The sequence below is a fragment of the Palaemon carinicauda genome, chromosome 9 (assembly GCF_036898095.1).
Source record: "Palaemon carinicauda isolate YSFRI2023 chromosome 9, ASM3689809v2, whole genome shotgun sequence".
In the NCBI taxonomy this organism is placed as follows: domain Eukaryota; kingdom Metazoa; phylum Arthropoda; class Malacostraca; order Decapoda; family Palaemonidae; genus Palaemon; species Palaemon carinicauda.
Window position 1 is genome coordinate 35,135,271 of NC_090733.1, and position 10,000 is coordinate 35,145,270.

Genomic DNA, 10,000 nt, shown 5'->3' on the forward strand with positions numbered 1-10,000 from the left:
GTAGATTTCTTAAGGGGGGGGGGGGGGTTCTGATTTGGGTGGCTGCCCAGGTGTCTTGAGGGCAGGGATGTATCTACTTACATTAAATGCGTTGATTCTGCACGTTGTAAAAAAATTTTCTATTTATTTTACTATCACTATTAAAGTTTGTATTTATTGTTTCCCCCATTTTTTAGAGTGCAGTGGGTATCATTATGAGTCCTGATTAATATTGAGCTCGCACCGGACCAGTTGAAGGTATGGTGGAATTGTTCGGGACCACTTCCTTGAGGACTGGCACTAACAAGATCTATATATAGGGGAACACTATTTTTTTTTCTTTTATCCCACTTTCGATTGGTAGACAATAAATACAATGACTCGTTTATCACTACGTACCTTCTAGGTCCTCCCACCTAAATAGTTTGTTAAACGAAGAGATCAATGGACCAGTCTCTGAGCAATCGTAGAGCTACCAGTGGTGAAAGGGGCTGTCGCTTGGAGAGTTTTCACTTCTTTAGTTATGGTAGAAATGTCCACTGGAACATTAGTTGGTTGTTATTATGTTAATCCTGGATACAGAGTCAAGTTCACAAACAGTAATTACAGTTTCAGCGATGGTGAATGGATCATTAACTTACATACATACATATACCAAGCCATTTCCCCAAGTTTTGGGGGTTAGGCAACATCAAACAAATGAAACAAAAAAGGGAACCTCTCCTCTCTACGTTCCTCCTAGCCTGATAAGCCCACCCTTCCCTGTTATCCACCACAAATGAAGCTTCATAACGATAGATCCACTACTGTTGCTACCTCCACGGTCAACCAAGGCACCGGAGGAAGCAGCAGGGCCTACTGTAACTGCGTCACAATCCCTCCCAATTCATTCCTATATCTAGCACGCTCTCTTGCCTCTCTCTCATATCTATAATCCTAATACCCAGAGCTTCCTTCACTACATCCATCCACCCAAAACCTTGGCCTTTCTCTTGTATTTCTCGTATCAACTCTTGCATTCATCACCTTCATTAGCAGACAGTCATTTTCCATTCTCTCAACATAGCCAATCCACCTCAACACAGTCATATCCACTCTAGCTGCTAACTAATTTCTTACACCCGTTCTCACCCTCACTACTTCGTTCCTAACACTATCTACCCGAGAAACACCAGCCATACTCCTTAGACACTTCATCTCAAACACATTTAATTTTTGTCTCTCCGTCACTTTCATTCCCCACAACTCCGATCCATGCATCAGTTGGTACAATCATTTTCTCATACAGAACTCTCTTTACATTCATGCCCAACCCTCTATTGTTTACTACTCTTTTAACTGCCCTCACACTTTGCATCCTTCATTCACTGTCTGACATACATCTGCTTCCACTCCACCATTTTCTGCAGCAACCGACCCCAAGTACTTAAACTGATCCACCTCCTCAAGTAACTCTCTATTCAACATGACATTCAACCTCGCACCACCTTCCCTTCTCGTACATCTCATAACCTTACTTTTACCCACATTAACTCTTAACTTCCTTCTTTCACACACCCTTCCATATTCTGTCACTAATCGGCCAAGCTTCTCTTCTGCGCCCGCAATCAGTACAGAATCATCCGCAAACAACTGATTTACCTCCATTCATGGTTATTCTCGTTTACCAGTTTTAATCCTCGTCCCAGCACTCGAGCATTCACCTCTCTCACCACTCCATCAACATAAAGTTAAATAACCACGGCGACATCACACATCCCTGTCTCAGCCGACTCTCACCGGAAACCAATCGCTCACTTCATTTCCTATCCTATCACATGCATTATTACTTTTGTAGAAACTTTTTACTGCTTGCTACAACCTTCCACCAACTCCATATAACCTCATCACATTCCACATTGCTTCCCCATTGACTCTATCATACACTTTCTCAAGATCCATAAACGCAACATACACCTCCTTACCTTTTGCTAAATATTAACTTAGTTTCTTTAAACAATATCAATTTACATAGTTATAACAATATTACTTTCTTCTTGCTTGGTGAAAAGTTTCTCTTTTTAAAACAATCAAGTTTACAGTTATAACAATTTTGTTATTTTCCTATCAGTTGTTGAACAGCTTCTCTTTTTTTCACAGACATGTTTAAACAATGGTAGTTATAGAAGTTTAGTCCTTTCCTTAGTATCGCTAAACAGGTTTTGCCTTCATATTCAAAAAAAAAAAAAAAAAAAAAAAAAAAAAAACACGGCAGTTTTCGGGTGGGAAGGGAAGCGGGCTTCCTCTGTCTCAGTTTCTGTAGTATGAAGTTGTGATGCCACGGCAAACAAAATGGCACCCTATCTGAAATTATTGAACACGATTAGGTAGAGAATACAGAGAGAGAGAGTTGTCTAAAGAGTTCAAAACTAAAGGTCAGGAAATTAAGCTTGGGGGAACGCTTCTGTCGGACATAAAATCCGACCAAAAAGGAGAAAGTGTTAAAGCAGACAGGATTAATCAATATTAGAGGACACTGGATGAGTTATCACTAATTTCATAAATGGTCATACATTATATCATGCTCTCTCTCTCTCTCTCTCACTCTCTCTCTCTCTCTCTCTCTCTCTCTCTCTCTCTCTCTCTCTGATGATAGAAAAACCTGTTTATGCTTGCTATTTCATATCTTATATTGTTAAAGTTAATATATCAAGTTATCCTCAATCTCATGTATAAAAGCTTTTTATGTTGCGTTAATAAACCAGCAATGTCAAGACCGTTTTCTTCTTAAGACCTGGGTGCAGAATGCTGCAACAAACTTATTAATCTAACTGCTAGTCGCCTAAATAAGATAATTTCTTTTCCATTCGTCTTTAACTGTTTGTTCTTAATTCCGCATTCCTTTTCTGGATTGACCGGCCGTAATTAACCTGATCCTGTAGTCATGTAATATTTTGCATTTCGAATTAAGGCTGAGGTTAAGCTTGTGATATTAGCTATTACGATAAATATCTAAGATCTAAAGATATGATTCCGATAAAGCATTAATATTCTCCCCATATTTCATTCGTCTTTGGTTTTCGGTAACAACAGTTTGGTTCCACTGATAACCAAAGTGTGTACTAGTATGCATCTCTTCATTTATGGAAAATTGAGATGTTTAAACGAGAAATTTTTCAATAATCATTTAGTTCTATTATCATATACACAATTGCGTAGGCAAGTGGAAGTATCACAGTTAGTTATCTCGGAAAAATAATTGAAAGTTAGTTAAAACAAAGATAAATAAAAGTGGCAAAAAAGTGAAAAAATAATTATGTATAGTTGGAGAAAATAGTTTGAAAATATAAAAGGAAAAATCAAATTTAAAGAAAACGCTATTTGATACGGAAGTAAGAAGTGAAGTTATAGGCAGGATATAGTATACTTGGGCTTCTCTCTCTCTCTCTCTCTCTCTCTCTCTCTCTCTCTCTCTCTCTCTCTCTCATATATAAGCTTAATGAGACGGACACACAGATACAAACGTACAAAGACACGGACGCACATACACACGAAGCTAGATGCGTTATATTGTCACATGGTGTGGGCAGTTGAATAATAAATGATGAGAAGCGGGGAATTATACAACTCTGACATTGTAAGAGGATTTATTGTCTGAGTTCATTTTCACAGGAACATGAGCATAAATCTACTTCAAACGAAGTGAAATAAAACTCTAAATCTTGGGAATTACATAACAGAAGAAATACAATTCTCTCGCTGACTTTCATACTACTGGAACAATTATAATACTAATTGACAAGTATTTCTTCTAAACTACACCCACACGCAGGGAGAGTTATGTGATTAAGACTGTTACAGCTAAAAAGAAGAGTTATTAGACGTCTCGTGTCCTATCGACGCCCAATATGGTTGAGATAGGCTTACCAAGGCAATTGGGCCTATTGAGGATTGGCCACTCGCTGCTCTGACTCAAAGTAACTGGTTTTCGACTCGGGTAATCTGGGTTTTCCTGCTGTCTTATTCCCCACACAGCGGTCGGGTCCAAGGTCTTGTCCCACTTCTGGGTAGCGGTGGGAGGTGATGTAACCACACCAGACTGGTTCTCACCCAGCATCCCCTCTCCCCGGTGTACCTGTTGACATAGAAACAGAATCAATTTATGTGTGCTTGGGTCAGCATTTACCAAATAATGGGTAAAGCGGCCTTAACTGCGTCCCACACTACCCATGCATCGGGGAGATGAGATCATAGGTCAGCAACCGCAACCCTACGTCCGCAGATTACTTTTTTGTATTTCGTCATTTGTCTAAAGTTATTTATAAAGAAAAATTCCGTTAACTTCAAAGAAAAATTAACAAACTAAAACAAAATCCAACAGAAAATGACTCTATTTGAAACAAAGTCTCCACGATCCTTGGGAAGCGTTGTTCACTTTCATTACGGGTGAACAAGACTTAGAATAAAAATCTATATACAATAATACCACACTTCATAGTGAATGGAAACTGGTGAACAATTATCAATAAAAATGAAACTCACATTTCAAGCTCAGTAAAATACTCATTATCAGTGAACACATATTAGAAATAATTCAGCGAAGAATTAATCATCGATCAACACTACACGTCTGTAATCATGATACATATATGTTACATATCAACATGTAGGGATACTGTATGAATTAATAACAAAACATATCATATAGGACAATGACTGTAAATTATTGATTGCAACTTATGCAACGAAAAGTAACCTTCCTATTTCAAAATACTTAACATGCCAGATCCTACAGTCCATTAGCAAATGTAGTTATCGTACAAAGATAATAAATGCCCCCATATGTCAAGCCTACACTCAGGCTCATTCATTGGACTCTCAGTCTGAAAGAGATCTAAGGTATAGTACTAGTAAACACAAATACATTACAAAGTCATTATGTTCCTAACCAGAACAGGCAATATCTAACAAAACTCTCTGAATTACTTCAAGAAAGTTTTCACAAAAACTATTTTTCGAAAAATTATTACGTGTGCACATATTGACAACATTCACTCTCCATAGATACTTTTGTATTCCTTGGGTATACCTCGATTCGCTATCAAACAGTAACAATTATAGTTAACAATTATGGCCATAATATATAAAGAAATAACAAGAAAAGAACATCACCATAAAACATAATTAATCATAATGAAATAGTATTCAATATCTTCAAACATAATGAAACATGATTTAATATGTTTGAACAGCTGTATCAAAAATAAATACAAAAAATCACCAAACAGTTAACCAACTCTATTATACTAATAAAAAGTATCAAAATCAAGGAAAGCTGTGTTCCTCCACTCAGAGCACTTATGCAGGAATCTACAGGTATCCATGCAAAAAACAACAAAATGGTACAATTAGAATTACTTATTTAGGCTATGCCTGTACTCTGCATTAGGTGATGTATGCCTGGGATCCCCGGAAACACTCCCACTCCTGGAGTGTTCACCAAAATCCCGCATTCACTGTCCAAATTCCCGCGGCCGGTCTTCCTCAAAATAACTAGCTTGATTGCAACAAAGCACCCTCTACCGAGATAAGGATCGAATCGCTAACATAAAGAATCTAGCCTTCTTTCTCCCTCTAAACCGGGGTCAGGTAGGGCACCAAAAAGAGTCACAACGGAACACCAGTCCAACCAGACGATGAACTAACAGAATAACCCTCAACATCTACAACAGGAATGTCCAAATTCCCTAGTTTTAATCTGTACCTGTCAAGTTACAACAATGGACATGGAAACTTCAAGGGCATCTCAACGACCAAGTACACAAAGTCTCTCTCTCTCTCTCTCTCTCTCTCTCTCTCTCTCTCTCACTAACAAACGCATGATCATATGCAAACGCAATACTTCACAAACAAGGGCCAAATTAGCCGACGCTCATTTTGCCTCAAACTTCAAAATCTCTCGCTAAGGATAGCTTTTCCCCATGATCACAGCAAATAAATGCTCAGATTCTAAATTCTTGCATTCATCACTCTTCAAACAATCTCGTAATATTTTTACATTACTTATCTAGTGAATAACCTAAAACTAAAAACATCTGAAAAAGAAACAAACAACTTAAGGATTATAGCGTGGAAAAAAAAAAAAAAAAAAAAAAAAAAAAAAAAAAATTAATTGAGCGCTCAGAAACTTAAAATTACGTCCTCAAGTTATACACAAAAATAGGCATTACGACATAGACAAACTACATAAACTGAAAAAAAAAAGAGAAAAGAATAAAACTACTTGCACCCAATAACGAGTGTCCTTTGCGTTTCAGACAAGTCACTGAAACTTACATAAGTCTGAAGGGCAATTAACTATAGCCTTTTAATGCTATCATTAAACGGACATAAAGCCATAAAAATACTCGGCTTTCTCTCATTGATTTACCAAATCACTTAATAACAATCAAAGTAACCTTTCTCGTTATAATTTGACAAGAGAATATGCCTTTTTTATCTTTTTAACACAACCTAAAATAAAAGATTTGTTATTTCTTTCTTATCAGACCTCAAGTAACTAATGAGTGGCATTAGTATGGCTACTAATAACTCGACCCCCTTATGTTAATCAGTCAAAACTTACTACATCAAAAATCTACATACATCCCCCAAATGTATTTAGGATTTTTCCTTATTCCTACAAGCATCGGTTAATATATGCTATTTTATTGCTTGACCAAGCTTTTTTTCATTACACAGGGTGACTATCAAGGCTTATGCTGACATGATGTCTAGCTGGCGTTTGTCACATGATTGTAACAAACGATAGGCTCATATGTTTTTTTTTTTTTTTTTTTTTTTTTAAACAAAGCCAAATTATTTAGAATTTTTCATTGTTTGTAAATGGTTTTGCAGTGATGTTCAGCAAGTGGTTACAGGGGTGATTATTATATTGTTGAAGCATAACAAATATTTATTAACTCCTAACTGCTATTACACCTTTTAAAAATTACTATGTCACACATATCTGTTATTACACATACTACGAACGTTTACTTCATTTCTTGCCACAAACTGAAAAAAAAAAAAAAAATCTATGGCAACTTGTCCTTCATTTCTCAAATTTTTCATATTACTTGTTTGTTCTCGCGAGTTAAATGAAAAGAAAAAACTAAGCAGGAATTCAAACTATCTTCCTTCTATCATATTGCCAAATAGCACCTACCAACAATCAACTGTTTTCTTGTTACGATTTTTCAGAAACACACAATTCTATACAGTGTTGAAAAGCAAAGACTAAATACAGGCTTCCATGATAAAACTTTTCAATAGTGACTGGAACATCATAATGCTTGCTCAGGTAATTCACACATCATCACCATTCAATTCCTTCATTTTGTTTAAACTCAGAGTATCTGACTTTTTAATTTTAAAGTACATTCTTGCTCCCTGTTAATTCATTTGACGTTACTTTCTTAAGTTAACAATTCTCGGTGTCGCGACTCCGACAGAAACAGTAAAACAAATAACTTACGAAATACTGTAACTAAAGAAACTAAATGCAAAATCTTTAAATCATGCACGTTATATTATTAATTACTTTACAAAACTCTTTGCAACGGAAATTACTTTGAATATTACCCTAAAAAACTTATCTCCATTAATTAGGATATCAGAAAAAAAAAACACTGACAAACAACGGATTAACACCCATCGAACTAAGTGGGCTACTAATCTACAATTCGGTGTGTGACGTAAGAACAAATATTGTGACATGAATTTGCCACATTATCAATGTACCTATCTTACGCTACTTTCTCTATAATTTTACTAAGTACATACTCAAGATGGACATCATAAAAATTTCATAGATTTCGCCCTTGCGCTTAATTTACAAACTTCCTACATTTCAATTATGACTGAAACATTTGTTGTTTCAAAATAAATAAGTGTTATCATAGTAATACAGAATTATTTCAACACGTGACTACTTATTCCCCCCTCCCCCCCCCCAAAAAAAAAAAAAAAAACTCACACCCACACATTTAACACGTTTGAAAAACGAATGTCTCAATTAGAAAAGACAATCTACTTTAAAACAAAGGAATCATGTAATGAAAATTCACGGTTTACACAATATAGAGAACAATATCACAGCAACAAAATTAATACTCTTTATCTTCTTTTTAATAAAAGAAAAGCCAATATCTACTAGAAGCTTTAAAATGAAAACATGTTACTCCCCTAATTACTTTCTTCAATCAAACCTAGCGTTCTTTTATTTTTCTTTAACATTACGTAAACAATACGGAATTAAAACTTCGTTACTCTACACACTTTTACAAAATCTTTCAACATATTCGTTACTCATAAAACTACAGATTTTGTACCACATTACTTAACTTATGTGTCGGTTGGTTGCTGAGGGTCGTTTGGTGTCCCTCGTCCTAGAGTAGTTGTCTGGGACCGGTTTCAATTTTCAGGGTTGTCCTTAGCCTTTTCGGGCGATCCATTTCTGTCACTACACCCACTGCTGTTGCTTCGACGACTGAGTCCTCCATAGTTCGGGCAATTAGAAGCACACCAACTGCTCCTGTTGAAAACACACTATAGAACGGTTCTGGGCCGCCATTTCGGATGGCGAGTTTCAATGCTGTTGCTCCTGCGATGTCGGGCTACCGTCTTCTTTTCCCATTGAAACATTGTCGTGTCGTCCTCTCGGTGATGAGTGTGTTTCCACAATCTTCCCTCTCTGAGGCATCGTCTGTTTCGACCCGCCTGCCTCTTCCCTGCAGGTCCTCCGTGGGTGACTAGTTCATGCCACCCCTCCTGGTTGCTACTATTCTCGATGTTATCGTCAGGATTTTCTTCATAATTTTTCTAAGGACACCCGTTCATACATTATATTCTTTCGTTAGTCTTTTTAACTGGCTTTCTTTCCGAAATTTTCTTTCCTCTTCTCTACTCCTTGTACTCGATATGTCTCTTTCTTGTTTCTAGTGTGTCCTTTCTTTCTTCTTTCTTCACGTCAAAAGTCAATTTGTGGTAGTGCGTCGTTTGGTCTCTTGCTCATCTATACCAACATAAGGCCAACAATTCGGCACATGGTGTGGACAGTTACATAATAAATGATGAAAAACGGTGAATTAGACAGTTTTTATATAAGAAGATTTACTGTCTAAGATAATTTTCACAGAAACATGAGCATCAATCTATTTCAAAGCGAGTGAATTAGAACTTTAAATCTTAAGAATTACATAAGAGAAAAAATAAGTCTCTCGCTGACTTTCAAACTACTGGAACAACCATAATGGTAATTGACAAGTATTTCCTGTAAACTACAGACACATGCGGGGAGAGCAGACATACAGGGAGACAGTTATATGATGAAGATTATTGCAACTAAAAAGAAGTTATAAGTCGTCTCGTGGCGTATCGACGCCCGCCATGGTTGGTGTAGGCTTACCATTACAATAGGGCCTATTGAAGGTTGCCCACTCACTACCCGGAATCGAACCTAACTCGTTTTTGACTCGGGTGATCTAGTCTTTCCTACTGGTCTTATTCACCACACATTGCTGGAGGGTCCGAGGGCTTGTCTCACATCGGGGTAGCAGTGGCTGGTTATACAACCGCACCAGATTGGTTCTCATCCTGCATCCCCTCACCCCGGTGTATCTGCTGACGTGCAAACAGTTTCAGTACATGTGAACTTGGATCAACAAATACCTAACGATGAGGAAAGCGGCTATAGATGCTGCCCACACTACCCATAGACGGGGAGATGAGGTCATAGGTCAGCAACCTGCATATTTAGCTAACTATAGCTTATATTTTTGGCATTTGTCTAAAATTATTTATTTATACGTGACAATACATTTATCAAACATTTATTGCGATTCTTCACATTCACAGCGACCACTCCAATACTTCTCCTTGAGATTATATAAAAAAATCTAGTGTTATCTCTCAACTTATGAACAAAAGAAGGGTGTCATTCAGCAGACTCATTTTAGACTACGTATGTTAATGCTGTTTAGTGGAGACATTTCTGTGCCAC